Below are 16504 nucleotides of genomic sequence, written 5' to 3'. Positions count from 1 at the left end.
AATGCTGAAAAGGACCCTTTGGTCGAGGAATCGCATCTGATTGCAGTGTGTGCCCAGCGGTAAACTTTTGACATTGCAATTTACTACATAAAATGCAACATGTTCTAACAGGTTAGGTACAAACCGGTCCTCCACAATAGCTCCTGCAAGGCTTTCCCTAGTTACATGCTCATGGTAGTGCAGCTGTTCAAGCGCTACCTTTTTAATAAGGCTACTGACATCACTGGCTTTCCAGTGCTGTCCTGTCGCCATAATGCTTCCGAGGCAGATAAAGAGCATCCCCTTCGATTCCACAATTCTTGCTCTTCCCGTGGTGCACTCCCTTGAATTTCCATCAACTGTGTTTTTGGTAACTGATTAAACCCTTCTTGCATTACCATAGTTATAGTCGCCCCATTTCTTATACTTGCAGTATCAAAACTCTAGATATCTGAATCATTTGCAACCCTTTTGGCCTCTTCGTCCGCGGCTTCATTTCCGCGTGAAATAAAGTTAGTTCTCTTTGTATGTGCTGCACATTTAACTATTGCGATGGCTGCTGGGAGCTGTATTCATTTTAAAATGTTTTTATTGCCATTAGATTAGGTACAACCATGCATTTCAGTGTGTCGCTTTCAATTCAAGCCATACATGTGTGCCAAAATTTAATATTAACCTTCAAACATTAAACAAACAGTTTCCTACATAGGTCTTGCGGTGCGTTACATAGTTCGTCGGGGTAGGCATCCTGGTGCCCGGGATATTGTTCTTACCCCCCTTCTCATGGTGTCACCGGTGGCCAGTGTTAGTTGGGTGCGGGTGGGCAGCTATACAGACATGGGGTAGGTATGTGTCTCAGTGCGTAGCTCGCACTGGGGGGTTTGTCATCAGACGGGTAGAACATATCCCACCCCAGGGCCTTCCCTGTGGCCCATTTGTCGTTGCCATCCTGCTCCGATCTGTTGGTCCCTTCTATCCACACCTTGGTTTCTGCCTCTGTCCACCTCTCGAATTCCCTGTGACACTTTTCTAATTGTGGCCCCCTAGTCTTTTTCCAGGAAATTACGATGGTTCTTTTGGCTAAGACACATGCCAGGTCCATGAATCTAAGCACATGTTTGTGTTTGCGAACCCTGTGGTAGGCTCCAAGCAGGCATTCCATTGGTGACCATTCAAACCTTGCTACGCCAGCTGCTCTGCAGGCCTGCTCTATGCGTGCCCAAAATCCCTGCATGCGCCCACACCCCCAGAACATGTGTATCATGTCGGCTCCTTCGCCTCCACACCATGGACATTGTGAGCTAGCGCTCTTATTGAATGTGACTACCCTGTGCGGGGTCATATATACAGGAATATCGGCAGGATGATCATTTTGGTGATGGCCACCCTGCCCAGTAGTGACAGTGGTAACTTGAACCAGAATTTCATGGACTTTCCCAGGCCCTGAACCACTGTTGCTGTGTTATGCTCATGCATCTGTTCTGGCGTGTGCTTAATTTTGACCCCTAGGTATTTGAACGAGTCCACCTCCCATTTGAGTCCCACTGCTGGTAGTGTGCTGGTGTTCCTTCTACTTAACCCCGCTATTGGGAATATACATGATTTAGATCTGCTGAAGCGTATTCCCGACACCTTAGCTTAATTGTCTAGGATGACTGGGACGTTTAGGTGTTGGGTCCCTTACGTATAGAAGCACATCACCTGCATAGATTGACAGTAGGTGCCCCACTCCCCCCAAACCAGATACCGGCGTCTAGGTATTGCTTCCTAAGGTATATCGCTATTGGCTCAAGGCCCAGGACGTATAGCATTGGGGATAGCGGGCAGCCCTGTCTGGTCCCCCTCTTTATGTCCCAGATTGTCGACACCAACCTCCCAGTTTTAACCCTGGCCTTGGGGTTCGTGTATAGGATCCGAATCCATTGAATAAAGACCTCCCAAATCCAAACTCCTTCAGTCCGCCAACAACCATTCCCAATAGATTGAATCAAATGCTTTTATAGCGTCTAGGGAGAGTATAGCATATTCTCTTTGAGATCCCTCTGTGTGCGCCAGGATGTGTTGCAGTCTGCCTATGTTTAGTGCAGTGCTGTGCCCTGGTATGAAGCCTGTCTGGTCGCTGTGTATTAGGCGCCCTATTATTCTGTTTAGATGTTTAGCTAGTATTGTGGTGAGGATTTTAACATCCTAGTTCAGCATTGCCAGTGGGCGACAAGAGTCACATTCTTCTGTCTGTTTCCCGGGCTTGGGTATCTGGACAATTAGCGTTTCTCTCATGGACCCCGGCAATTCCTCATCCATGAATGCTTCTCGGTAGACCTCAAGCAACACCAGCGTGATAAGTGTCTCGTACGTTTTGTAGAACTCCGGTGGGAGTCGATCACTGCCAGGTGTTTTGCTAGAGGCGAGGGATCTTATTGCCTCAGCAATGTCATCCCCTGTTATTTCTTCATCTAGGGCTTCGTGTTGTGCGGGTTCTAATTTTAGGAGACCTATTTCTTCCAATGTGTCCAATATATGTGTCTGCGCCACCTGGTGATCGTGGCTATTCAGGCAGGAGTAAAAGTTCAGCTCTTAGTGTTTTCCTTATGCCTCCCGCTCCTGCGATGGCCTCACCTCTCATCACTACTTTCATTGCTTCCCAGACTGTGCCCCATCGTTCTACACTGCCCACATTCACCTCTATGTACTCCTCCAGTTTTTCACGTAGCTCTTCCGCAAAAGCCTGGTCGGTCAGGGCATCTGATGACATGCGCCATAGCGGTATGGGTGGCCTGGGGCCCCTGGTCTTCCATGTCGCCAACAGTGGCGAGTGATCCAAGATTGATCTGGCCAAGTACTGTGCTGAGACCATTTGCGGCTGGTGGTGTTTGGGCACAAATAGGTAGTCAATTCTGGTGTGTGGCGAGGAGAAGTAAAAGAGTAGCCTCTGTCCGTTGGGTGGAGCTCACGTCAAACGTCTGCCAGGTCCAGGGCTTCCACCAGCGCGTTTAACTCCCCTGAAGCTGCGTCGTTTCTGGTAGCTGTCGATTTAGATCTGTCCAGCTCTCAGTTCCTGACACAGTTAAGGTCCCCTCCCCAGATACAGAAGCTGTCTTGATGGTGTGCAAGTTTGCCCCCAGTGTATCTAAGTGCTTTGGGATCCCATGGTTGGGGAAATACGAGTTTATTATGCAGACTTCAACCTGTTCAATCCATCCCCTTACTACCAAGTATCTGCCCTCGGGATCCGCCTCCCAGTGTAGTACTTTGAATGGAACCGCAGACTTACCCAGATGAGTAATCCCCCCCCGGGCATACTTGGAGTAGGGAGCCCCGTAGCACTAACCGTCCCAGTGGTCTGTTACCATTCCCATGGTTTGCAGCGTCGGGTGCGTCTCCTGAAGCAATGCAATGGACTCCCCCTTCCTATTGTGAAAGGACTTCACTCGGTTCCTGCGCATGTATGTCCCCAGGCCCCGGACATTCCATGTTAGAATTTTGATTTCGTTAGCCGTTCCAGTGTGTTGGTCCCCCCCCTCCCCTGCCTTCTAGCCCCATTGGTCTTAGGCCCCGTCCCAGCAGCCCCTTTTGTCTCTCGCCCCAGGTAGCCTTTCCCCCGTCCAGGACGCACACATCGGCACACCGAACTTGTACAACTTCAGAACAAACCAAACAAACTCTAAAGCAAAACAAGGTAACTGCGCTCAGCGGCCACTTTTTGTCCGTGGCGCTCGAGCGCTCCCGCAACTGCCAGACCTTCCTGGGTCATGGCGTGCGGGCTATGTCTCATCAGCTGAATGTCCGATTTAATCTCCCCGATCTTCGTGTCTATGAAGGATCGTAGGGCTGCGATTGCCTCAAGTACCTGATCCTCTTTGGTGGCAGTGTCCTTTTCAGGCTGCTCGGTTCGCGTTTCTGGGGCAGTTTGTAGTTGCACCTTTGTTTGGCAGCGTTGAAGGAGTCTGATTGTTGAGTCCTTCTTATGGTTCGTGGAGGGCATGTGCACGGCTATGCCAGATCGTGAGTTGCGTGTGGTCTCTTTTTTTTTCGTGGTGATGTGCGCTTTGTTTGTGCGCTACTGTCCTTCCCGTGAGGGGGTCCCTCAGATCGTTCTGGCCGGGTGCCACCCTTCGTAGTTTGTGCCCCTTGGTTTGCTACTTTTCAGGTCTCCCGCAGCTCGTGGTGGTTTGGCACTGAAGGTCAGTGCTCCAGCGTCTCGTTGGTGACGCCCAGGCCCTAGGCCCAGGTTGTATTGTGTCCGCCTCTGCACAGTGGGCCGTGAGTCCCTTTGCTTTGGCCAGTGCGGTGTTCCAGGCCTGCCCGGCGTTGTTGGTGCGCTGCCAACCCTCCCGTGCAGGGTTCCCTCAGATCAGCACGGTTCTGGTGCCTCTCTCATACGTAGTTCGTGCTTGCAAGTGTGTGGTTCCTTGTGCCAACCGCAGCTTGTGGGGGATTGGTGCTGTTGTGTGGTGCCCTAGCGCTTCGCTGTTGATGCACCGGTACGTCTATTATTTTTTTGGCGGCTTGTGCGCTTCAATTTATGATCCCACAAGCCATCTGCTGCCTGTGGGGGTTTGGCACTGTTGCTTGGTGCCCCAGTGTTGCAATAATGGCGCCCTGACCCCAGGCCTGGATTGTGCTTTGCCTCCCGCGGTGCAGTGGGCTGTGTTGCTCTTTGTTGTGGCCAGCGCGGCATTCCTAGTTTGCCCTGCACGCTTACCGCATGTGCAGGGCCCCTCGGGTGGCAACTCGGCTGTAGACCGTGTGCCGTGACCACCCTCTGCACTCGCTAGGGACTGGACCTGGGCCTCCCCCTGCTGCCTCCATGCGGGCCGTGGCAGGGTTATTTAGCACCGGGTCCACGGCCCAGTTTCTTTCTCCCAGGCCGGTTTGCTGCAATTTTTGCCAGAAGTGCTCCCACTGCCGACAGTGTCCCAGCGCACCTTACAGCCGCTCCCGGGGTCCTCTTGGAGCTGTTCCTCGTCGCTCCTGGGGCTGCCAGGCATGCGCCTATCCGCTCCGTCTGCGTTGGTCTCCCGGCAGCCTGATGATTCACCCCCTCCGTCCCCTGCAGCCTGCAAAGTTGTGTGGCAGTCTGCAGTGTTTCGTGTTCACAGCCCGCAGCACAGTTGAGCCGTCTGCCTTTTCTTGCCGGCTGCCTCCTGTTGCGTGTTGTTGGCGGATTTGTCCGTTTTCTCGGGCCCCCCTGCCGCTGCCCTCAGTCCACCACCTTAGTGCGGCACGCGTCTTTGTGCCTTCTTGCGGATTCTGCTCCCAACCATCACTAGTGAATGGTGGGGCCGGGCAGCCACAGCGTCGGGACCCAGGGTTTCTTGGCGTTCGTCTCAGGCGCCTTTCACTCTGTCGGAGCCTGAAGCATCGTGCCATCATTGGACTAATCCACTCCTCCCCCTCACCAGCAGGCCGTGGGCGCGCCGGCCATCTTGGATTCCGGGGGGCCCTCTTCGCTGCCTTCTTTCTCCTCCGCAGCGCTCCGATTCTTGAGCCCGTTCCGGGGATTGGGATCTCGGCTCAAAATAGCTTATTTATGGGTCAACGTAGGATCATTTAAGGATCTAGGCAGGAGCTCCGAGCCGGCACATCCTCCCTGCATGAGCTCAGGCCACGCCCCCTTGGCTGCTGGGAGCTGTAGTGCCTTAAGCCTGCCCAATAATGCTGCTTGTTGCACCGGAGTGCCGTCCGCTCAGAGGTAGCCCCTTTTCCAACAGTCCTGCGTGCACGGTTGACATAACATAGGCACTGTCACTTCCTGCCCTTTAAGTTTCTCAAGTGTGACATTAACCACCATTTGCTGCTTGTGCCGAAAAAATGAGATGGCAGCTTTATGCTTGCCACAACTTCAAATTCGCCACTTTCTCTGTCTCACTACAGCTGAACCAGAATGCCTTTGGCCATTAATTTGATACATTTTTGTCGATCTGTCAAAAAAGAGAATCTCCCCTCCAGACAACATGTTTTCCATTACATGCAGTATGTCATCATAAAACTCCTCATAGCTAGAGCACTCATGCACATGCTCACCCTCTACCACAGGCTCAGCTACAATGTGTCAAGGTTCACTATTTTACATCTTTGACTATTTTAATCTCTGGATTCAATATAACTACTTCATATGCACATGCTCTCTGAGATGTCAATGTACCCTTCTGTCTTTCCAAAATAGCAAACAAAGCATGTTCAACAAACGTCATAGCACACCCCATTACAATGCTGGTAGACTTCTCAATGGCGAACGCGGCTGCTGCCAACGATTCTCCGCAAGGAAAGTGTCCACTCATAACTGGATCTAGAATCCCACTGTAATATGGCAGAGGTTTGTACTCTAGTGTAGTCCTCTGTGTAGGCACTGCTGTCATGACTGTCCTATTTGTGTGCAATAATAAGAACTCCTCAGAATAATTGGGATTCCTAAAACTGGAGCTGTACAAATTGCTTTTTTCAAACCCTTCCACCGTTTCCTCAGTCCATTCTATTTTTTCCTTATTCACTTGTGCCTTCTTTAGAGCCTGCAAAAAGGCTCTTGTGTATGAGCTATAATCAAACACCCACGCTCTAACATAGTTGCATAATCCCAGAAATTGCTGCATTTGCTTTATCGTGTGCGGTTTAGCTGTTTTCATAATTGCCTCGGCTCTTTCAGGTGTGACCTTTTTTCCCTCATTTGAAATCCCCTCGTGTGAGATCAACTGGCCTATGTACAACATCTCTTCTTGACAATACTACAACTTCTCTTTGTCTACTTTGTATCCCTTGTCTTTTAGGTTGGGGGTGTGAGGGAGAGTTGTTAGTAGGGAATGTGATAAATGGAAGAGGGAACCGGAGAAAGGGGCCTCTGAAGTTTTTAAGGCAAAAAACGTAAAGTATTTGGCTTAAGTATGGGACGCATGATGGGTGCTGATTTTAAGGGTACTGGATTGTGTGAACGGAGAAAGCATATAGAAGTAGATATAATGATAATGTGGCTGAGGTGAGGATCTATTTTCGCAGCTGTCTGCCATTAGGCTGTCTCCCTTGGAGAAGAAAGGTGTTTGTACCAGATGGTCTCTTCTATCATTCGCATGTTATCTAATTGTCATGGGACTAGAACACCTTGCATTACACAGTCTGCCATCTGGCCAAATAAAGAAAGGTTTTTTTTCAGCCCCTGCTGCTGGCAATGTTGGCCGTTCAGCACCCCAAAGCGTGCTGATTGTCTTGGTTCTGGGAAATTAAATAACATAAAGAAGTGCTCTACAACTTTGTGGACATGGTAAATTGGGGTTCCTTCCTTAGCTAGCCATCTGAAATATTTTCCCAATTCAATTGGGATTTCTTAGGCAATTTTGCACAGTTTTCAACAGAAAAATGTAGAATGTTATATTGTTTCTTTTATAATGCACATATGGCCACCATAGTGGTCTTAAAGCACAGAGCAATGTTCGAGTAGGGGTGAATTGTTACCCCGCCCTTGGTGGCAGCCAAACCGTGGTTTGTGGGCTGAAAAAGAAAGTGTCATTTATTTGCCAATAGCATAGCGCAGAGTTTGCTCTTGCCACTAGCTTAGTGGCATTTGACTCTTGTCGAGTTAGAAATGGTTTGTGTGCTGTTTCTATGTATGGAATTGAGGTCGCAAGTGACTACTTTGTTATGGCTTACTAGTAGTTTACAACTTAAATTATTGCCCCTGCCAATATAACTTCAATGGAGGTAGTTGGAAGTGCGTTGATGCAAATTGCATTGTCTTATTGTGGATGCTGATGGCCTTGAGATGTGCATGTGCCTGCCAATCAACAAAGGGAAATGGTTGTGGCTGTCCCTTGCACTCTTGCCACAAAAAGCTAGGCCTACTAAAAATAAGCATTCATCTTTTAGGGTAAGTTCTTGGTGAGCAAACTATTTGGTGGTGGGGATAACAGATTTGTTTGCTTCTTGGTTTATAGGAATCCCTGCCGTTGGTCATGAACCCTACCCTGCATTCTTTTTTTTGTACATTTTTTAAAAATATTTTATTTTTGTATTATATCAACCAAGCAGAAGCATACATGGAGTCCGATTTTTCCCAAGCTTAAAAATACATAAACATTATCATTGCTTCACTCAACATTGTCTACTGTTGCAATCATGTAATGAATATATGGGTTCCAAACCTCTGGAGGACGAGCATGCAATGGTAGAGTCCGAATAAAGTCTCAACAGTATGGCAATAAGCAACATCCTGGAGCCAGCCTTGTGCGCTGGGAGGGCGGCCCTACCCCCAAGCCATGGCCACCCTCCTGCGAGCTGTATCACGCAATGACCCCCGTCAAGCGTCTCATTGCGGGGTGCAAGGGTCTTGTACGTCCCAACATGGCCAAAATAGGGCCCCCCTGCCTGCTGGACCATAAGGAACACACCGTCCACAAACAGATCACTGAGGGTCTCGATACCCAGTTTGCTTGCCCATTGTAGATATACCTGTTCACCAGTTATAGCCAACCCGGGTACATGACGTGCTGGAAGGAGAGGTGAATATAGAGTGGCCCTACCTTGCATTCTACAATGTCATGGAATAGCGCCTTAGTGTGTTGAAGACCTGATGTTAATGGCACTGCAGGTCTTGTGTGTCATTGTTTCAGGGGATTTTCTTGGCTCTGCTGTGTTTTATCTTTATAGGTCATTACAACATGGAGTGTTGGGGCAGGAACGCTCTATACTAAACCTTTCGAAGGAGCTGTTGATGGTATTTTCTGGGGCCCCTATGGAGTATGGTGCTTTCTTCGAATGCACTCCGTTTCATCACACTTAACTTGCTGTTGGGTATTAATGACAGGATCAACAGACTTGCCAGATCAAACCTTTGTTACTTTGATATTTTTTATCACAGGGTAAATGTTTAAAGCATGGGAAAAACAATCAACAAAATGGGTCTTCATTAACCAATAGTCAAGATGGCTTGTCACTCAGCATGTGGTTTGTCTAGGAGAAGTTAATGGAGGGGAAAGGTCTGGGAAGAGTGGTGGGATAAAGTGCTTAATTGAAGCTGTTGCTGGTTTCCAGGGATCCTGAACCCTGGTGTTGCAGACACATGAGTCGCAAACCTTCTCTCTAAGGCTCCGTCTTGTAATTTGGGATTTCCTGAACCCTGTGAAAGTCCCCACTGCAGTCTGTTGTTGGGCTGCCAGGTCCGTTCGGCTTCGTTGAGGTGGGAGACGTTGAAATGTGGTTTTTCTGCCAGAAAAGTGCCCAGCTCTTCGTTTGATATTTCAACTTCAGTTGGGTGATAATGTATTTTAATAAGTTCTCTGTAAAGCACTTTGGTTAAAGCGCTATATAAACAACACATATAATTGCCTTCTTGAGGAAGCTAGTTTTCCGGTATTCGACGGAGCCACTGAGGAGGATCCTCCCTGGGGGCCTAATCGCGCCGAACCAACCACCCCTTTATCCCATGGACTCAGTCTTGGGCCCCTCCTTTGCCTCTCTGAGCCTCGGTTATATTGCCTCCTGGGTGCTCCTTCCTCCCCCTGTTTCCAGTACCTGCCTAGAGCCAACCATTCCTACAAGAAGGTTTCTGAACAGGCTGCCTCTCAATTCCACGACATCCTCCTGCTTTCCTTTGATTTCCTGCTGCTCCTCCTCAGTCCCCTCCTGCTGTTCTCAGCTGTTCTTTATTTCCTGTTCCCAACCCTGTGTTCAGTCTGCAATCCAAACTTTCTTCATGAGTGTTAGGAAAGTTCACCACCTGCAATTTAATAGCACCTTAGAGTCTCTAATCTCCTCTTGATGCGCTCCATAAACCACCTGATATTTCGCATGCCTACTTTTTACAATCACCAACCTTCACCTGCTGGTTCCCAACATCCTCACTATCAGCAACCTCCTCAATGTCGCCAAATCTCGCCTGCTCCTTGCTCCAGATCCCTTCACAGTGTGGTCTGGCCCCCTTTGGGTTTCTCATCAAGCTCACAGATTTCTGTAGTGGCCAGTCTTAGACCTCTCTTCCAGTCTCCTGCCCCATCTCCTTTTCTCTCCAGCCTTCTCCATATGAACTACTGACTCCAATCTCCACTCAGTCCTCCAGATCATACTCCAAACACTTAGACTGCCATTCTAACCATATGCATTTTGATAGCCCTACTAACCCCAAACCCTGTGCTCGACTCTGTTTCAGGGTCTACACCTGTGTCCTGAAATTGGTGAGGGGTGGGGATTAGCTGCCCCTTGCAGGCTCAACTGAGTTTGCTGTGAGGTTTGGGAACTGGGTCAAGCCTTTATCTGACCTGCACTGAACATGTTAATGTTAAAGGATATTTGTACCGCGCACTATCGCCACCGCAGTGGTCCCCTGGCGCTCTGGCGGCTCTGGAAAAAAAAAGGGAGGGACGGGAATGGGGGGAGTTAGTGGGTGAGCTGGAGAAGTGCAAGAGAGCAGTGATGTGCTGTTGGCAGCCACAGCCCGGAATTCCGTTGGCTGGGCTTGGGGTGTTATACTGTCGGAAGACGTTGTGTGCTGTTGTGTGCGTCCGTGTGTGCTTTGTTTGTTGTTGCAGTGTAGTGAAGTTTGTGCAGATTGTTGTGTCGTTGTAGGTTTGTAGTTGTTTGGTTAGAATTTGAGAGGTGTATGCAGAGGGTGAAGTTGTTAGTGGGTTGGTTAATTGGCATTGCTGTCTTGAAGCGAGGTGCTAAATTTCTTGATTTCTAATTAGGTGCGGTGTGTGGGCGTCTCCGTGTCTACGTCCAGATCCGGGCTGTACGACACTCATGGTCCCTTTCCCATATGGCATCCGTTCATATGCTCAACCTTGCCCAAGTTGGGTACGTCCGCCTAGGTGGCCCCTGTTTGTATGCGGGGCGGGCAGGCGTTTGTGCGTCCCTTGCAGTCTTGCCCAGAAGGCATTCCCAATCTAGTCTAATAGAAGGGTGGCATTGGTAAGGCCGGGTTTATTCCCTCCATGTGTTAGGGCTGCTTAGCATTCATCATCTTATTCGGTTGCTCATTCATGTTATCGCTCCTACACCCTTTGGAATGTGGCGATGCTAACGCTTGCATTATGTCCAGGCGTGGCGTCTGCCTTCATTCACAACTCTCTTCGGTCCATGCCCCTGCGAATATCCACAGCTTAGTGTGGCAAGTGCTAACGTTCACCCAACTTTATACAGGTATGATCTGTAGTGGCATTTATCGAGTGGGTGAAGGTTGTTTGCTGGGAGTTGGCTAGGGATCCTGGATTCTGTCCTCATGGGTGTCGCTTGTGTCCTATTGGACTTAGTGTCGTCTCTAGTTGTAGTAAGCGTTTCTTTCTTCGGTTCTAGATGTTGTCATTGTCCTAGATTTGTCATCCTTTTCATTGTGTTTCCCGTTTGGTTTTTCATTTTGAATCTGATGTTGAAGAGCCAGGTTTTTAGTAATTTTCTGAATTGAAGGTGGTTTTTGTTTCTTTCAGGATGTTGTTCCATGTTTTTGCGGCTTAGTGGGAGAAGGAGGAGCCTCTGAAATTTTTCTTAAGGTTTGTTTTTTCTTCAGACGGATTCCGTTGCTTGATCTGAGGAGTCTCATTGGCTTGTAGATTGATAATTTCTTTTGCAGGAATTCAGCTCCTTGTCCGCTGATTGCCTTGTGTGTTATGCACATTGTTTTGAAGGTGATGCGATGTTTGTCTGGGAGCCAGTGCAGTGTTTTTAGGGCTGGAGTGATGTGGTCTCTTCTGTGTAGTTTGAGGAGGAGTCTGGCTGCTGCATTTTGGATCTGTTGTAGTTTCTTCAGGAGGTATTCTGGTATCCCGAGATGGAGGCGGTTTGCATAGTCGATTCTTGACATGACGAGGACGACGATTGTGAGCGTTTTGTGGGTGAAGGAGAGGAAAGGTAAGAATCTTCTAGCCGAGTGAAGGAGGAAGAAGCATTTCTTGATTATTGCATTTATTTGTGGTTCTAAGGTTATGGTGTTGTGCATCAGGACTCCCAGATTTTTTACTATCTTAGATGGAATTGGTGCGGTTCCCATTTCCATTGGCCATGGAATATAGGTGGTGTTCTCGGATATAATCATGATTTCTGTCTTTCCTGGGTTGATTTTCAAGTTGTTGGCATTCATCCAATTAAAGACTTCTTTTAGGCACTCAATTTCGGGTTGAGTGAACGGTTTGAGTGTCTTCGATTTTGTAGATGATTTGAGTGTCATCTGCGTAGTTGTAGCATGTCATTTTTGTATTTTTTGAAGATTATGATTAGTGCAATTTGGTAGATATTGAATTATAGTCGTGATAGTGAGGACCCTTGTGGTACTCTAGTCGTTGACTTGTGGTGTGGATTTGAAGGGCTTTAACCACGGGTTCTGTTCGGTCTGTTTGGAAAGATTTAATCCAGAGTAGTGCGGTGTCTGTTATGCCTATGTCTTCTAGTCTTTTGGTTAGGGTCTCATGGCTAACTGTGTCAAAGGCTGCAGAGAGGTCGAGCAGAATCAGGGCTGAGGTTGTGTCGGAGTCCGCGTTTGTTTTTTAGGTCGTCCCAGATGGATAGTAGTGCTTTTTTTGTTCCTCTTGCGGGTCTGAAGCTGACTTGTGCTTGGTCCAACGGATGGCGTTTTTCTACGTGTACTTGGGTTAATTTGTACACGTAGGTTTCCAGGAGTTTTGCTGGGTAGGGAATGTTTGAGATCGGCCTGTAGTTGGAGAGGTCTTCTACGTCGCCACTTGTGTTTTTTAAGAGTGGTTTGATATATGCTGATTTGAATGTTTTTGGTACGGTTCCTGTTGCTAGTGAGAGATTTGGGAGGTTTCTGTAATATTTTGATGGTGTTCCTTGGGCGAAGAATTGATTTGTAGATGTCAGGCGGGCACAGATCCATGGGTGAACGTGATTTCTTGCTGTGTTTCACCAGCAAGACGAAAGCCTCTTCTGATATTTCCGGAACGTTTTGGAGTTTGTGTTGTGGTTCTGTTAGGTTCTGTTAGTTGGATGTTATGGTTGATTGGTCTGTTTTGTATGATTTGTCGGATGTCGTAGATTTTGTTCTTGAAGTGGTCTGCCAGGTTGTTGCAGTTTCTCTGAGGGGGTTGGGGTGTTGTCGCAGCCTGGTGGGTTTCTCATTTCTTTAATGTTGAACATTTCTTTTTGTGAGTTTTTTGCATTGGTGATTCTGTCGTCATAATGCCTTCTCTTAGCCTTTTTGTATTTCCTTCTTGTATGCTTGTTTTTGTTTCTGGAACAATTTTTTTTTAAAAAAATGTTATTACTTTTTTTTTCCCTCTGGGTTGTATTCTTTCCTCCATTCCAGCTCAATGTTCTTGTCCTTTTTTATGGTGCTTAGTAGTGGGGTGAACCATTTTGCTGTTGCGCTTTTTTTTCTTTTTATTTTTTTTTGATGGGGTGAATGGTTTTGGGCGATCTTCGATTGTATCAGCGATCCATTTGTGTAGCAGCTCTGCTTTTCCCGTCTAGGTCAGCCAGCTCTACATCTGTAATTGAGGGTTTGGTTGCATGATGCAAGCCAAACCTTTGAGAACACTTTAAATCACTCTGAATGGGAAATTGCATGTTTATATCATCTTTGAAGGAAGGCTGTTTATGCATATTTCTGTTCCTCGAAGATCCATGGGATTGTCACCCACCAATATATATTAGTGCTACGTAGAATAGACTGGGTATGTTGTGATTTATACCACACACTGCTGCCATTTTCTTGGTCTCCAGGCGTTCTGCCAAATGTGAAAAGGAAGGAGGGCTCGGGAGGGTAAGTTAGTGGGATGGAGAGGAAGAGCGCAAGAGAGCTTTGTTGTGCTGTTGGTAGCTTCACGTCGGAAAAACTGTGTGCTGGGTTTGCTTTTAGTTGGTAAGGGTTTGCCTGTGTTTTGGTGTAGGCTTGTGTATGGGATGGTTGGAGTGCCTGTGGCTACTTTATAAATAAATCTTCCCCAGAACATTTTTGTTTCTGTCCAATGTATAAAGATCTACATTTCACAATAGAAAAAAACTTTCATACCATAGTTTCCGTCCTGAGAATCAAAGTTCAGTGAGCGTTTTGAGTGAGAGCACAGTTGATTTAAGTGCTTGCTTAGAGTTACCCAGTTTTCAACCTGCAATCTTGGGTTCGAATCCCAGGGGGGATACTCTAGAAAAACCGCAGTGTATTGGGCTGGCATTCCTGGCATGCACTCTTTTTCTCGTCCCCTTTCTGGTACTCTTGCATGCATGCCCCCTCTTGCCATCTTGCTGCACCCTCTCTCCCCATCGCTTGCATCCTCCCTTGCTCGCAGTTTCCCTGATTGGCTTTCCCCGATTTCTGTTCTTGCTCTCTTTCTCTTTCTCTTTCTCTTTCTTTCAAAGAATAGTAAGCTTTAACTGATCGTTTTTGGATGTTTTTAATTTAGGAAACCTACATTGAGATTTAAAAACTGCTTGACGGTTTTGGACTAATAATTTTAGCCATTTGGCAAAGTTAAAATACTATCTCCATGTACCCGAGATGTTGTATACTTTCGCGAAACCTCAATTATACCGTAGATTCTGTCCCTCTAAAAATCTACATAGGTTTATTCTCCTGTTGTAAAAATGGTCTCCCTGCCTTGGCTGTAACTGGACCTGCACAGAAAATAGCAACGGAAAATAGGATTTGTCGTAGCTGTAAAAATCCGGGATACATTGAAACGGCCAAGCATCTGCTAACGGAATATCCAAAACTGAGCGTTTTGGATACACGATACCTAGGTGGATTTGTTCACAAATCAGATTCTATAAAAGGAAGATCGTCTGGAATCATTGTTTAAACACCAGAAGCAACAGTTTGCACTTGGCACTTCATCAAACCTGGTTAGCGGCTATTGAACAATGTAAAAGTTGATTACCCTACTGACGAAAGGTTCCACCTCAAGGGTGGACCATAGATTTAATTTTGGTAAATTTGGTATGTGATCCTGTGATTTACAATCGCACTTTTAGATCAGTTGATGTAAATATAGTTGTATGTACAATTGTGTGACTGTACTGGTGTTATCATAATGTATGCATGCTTTGTAACAGTTTTTATCTATATGTATTTTAGGATATGCTAAATACATTTTTGAAATGTGTAAGGTTTTTAACTAAAACCCACTGTGTTTTTAAAGTATGAGTTTCATGGGCAGGATGACGTTCAGAATGGATAAGAGAGTTTGATAAATGAGTGCTTTTTCCTACTTCATGTCATCTCCCCATTGACCTATTCAGTATTCACCTTCGCTGTTTTGGAGGGAGGGGATGACTGGGGCGGGGGTGGTGGTTTGTCGGTGATGGGGAGCGGGGGTCAGAAAGGATGATGATGTGCCTGTTAGATTTATTTACCCAAGGTCATGGTCCTGATTGGGAGGTGATACATTTGCCAAAGTTATGGATTATGGTGGACTGCATGTATTTTAATTTATTGAAAATACAGGTGTTGTAACCAGAAACCCATACAAATGAAATAACGGTAAACTGAGGAATGCTGGATCAGGTGCTGTACGATGTAGGGGGCAAGACATGGATGATGGCAGGAGAATGATGGAGACTGGCGGAAATGCAGGGAGGGTTAGTGTGGGAGCACCTTCTTGGTTAACGAGATTGAGCGGAAGGGTATAACTGTGGACTGTAGCAGTGTTTGTTTTTTTTTTTTTTTTTTTTTTAAACAGGCCATTGACCAGGTATAAAGTTCAATTGACAAGATGATGGAGAAAATTATTCTAGTGGCATAAGTATACATTAAATATAATCTAAATTAAAGCTGTCACCATGCCTCTGGTAATAGTTATAGTATTAAAAGACCATATTAAAAAAAAATGCATTTTGTTACGGTACTTGAGCACAGTAACAGACTATCTGGATTTTTGTTGTCATCGGATGGCAGATAGTTTCTTTAGGGGCACCATATATTATTATTGGTAGCCATTTACAAAGTTAAGATATATATATATATATACTGATTCTCGATCATGAGTATAAGCAAGGTCTCTGAGCCACTGAGTCATGGAGCACAATGGTTACCTGCCCTAGGATGTAGCCACTGGCCTGCAAGCTAATGTTAGCAGGAAACTCTCAATTCTTCACGCATGTTTCTGAGGTTTTTGTGTATCCCAGAAAACCAACCATAAATGATGGTGCAATTTTCAGTCCTAGGATTTTGCTGGAAATTTCAAATATTGAGGAGCAAATCGTTTAATAAAGGTTGACGCCATTGGGCACAAGGAGGAACTCTACATTTTCATGATCATCAAGCACAACAATGTGATGCTGGTGTATAAAATCAATGTAGCGTTGCAGGGAAAGAATATAATTGATGAATATATTTAAAATGGATACGCTTCCATCTGAAATAATACAAATGTATTTTGCACACATCTATACCCATTGTTCTGCCTCCAAATTTTGGTGCAAGCTGTTCTGCTTCCTTTTTAGAGTGTGTACCCTTCGGTGATTTAAGGGACATATTAGGATGGTAGAAGGGTGGGGAAGATTGTGGAGGGTATGGGTGGTGAATTTAAGTAACTTGAGCAGGGAGAGTAGCAAAGGAGAATGACACAGTAGTCCAGGCATCTTGAGTATCAAGGTTAAA

The 16504-nt window shown here is 46.6% G+C and overlaps 1 protein-coding gene across 4 annotated transcripts in view; it reads left to right on the top strand.

The window, feature by feature from the left end:
* Positions 1-16504, top strand: part of HCFC1R1 (host cell factor C1 regulator 1) — a 204051-nt gene that overhangs the window by 128185 nt on the left and 59362 nt on the right. Inside the window, exon 1 of one of the 4 annotated variants that reach the window (XM_069651713.1) lies at positions 11384-11447. The exons of the other annotated variants lie outside the window; for them this stretch is intronic. The gene's annotated coding sequence lies outside the window, so the exon portion shown is untranslated. Of the gene's footprint in view, positions 1-11383; positions 11448-16504 lie in introns of those variants that run through there. 4 annotated transcript variants of the gene reach the window in all.

Source organism: Ambystoma mexicanum, chromosome 3p (assembly GCF_040938575.1).
Source record: "Ambystoma mexicanum isolate Mex_15411 chromosome 3p, UKY_AmexF1_1, whole genome shotgun sequence".
NCBI classification, from domain to species: Eukaryota; Metazoa; Chordata; class Amphibia; order Caudata; family Ambystomatidae; genus Ambystoma; species Ambystoma mexicanum.
Note: the sequence above shows the minus strand (reverse complement) of the source record. Positions and strands in the feature narration are given on the sequence as shown.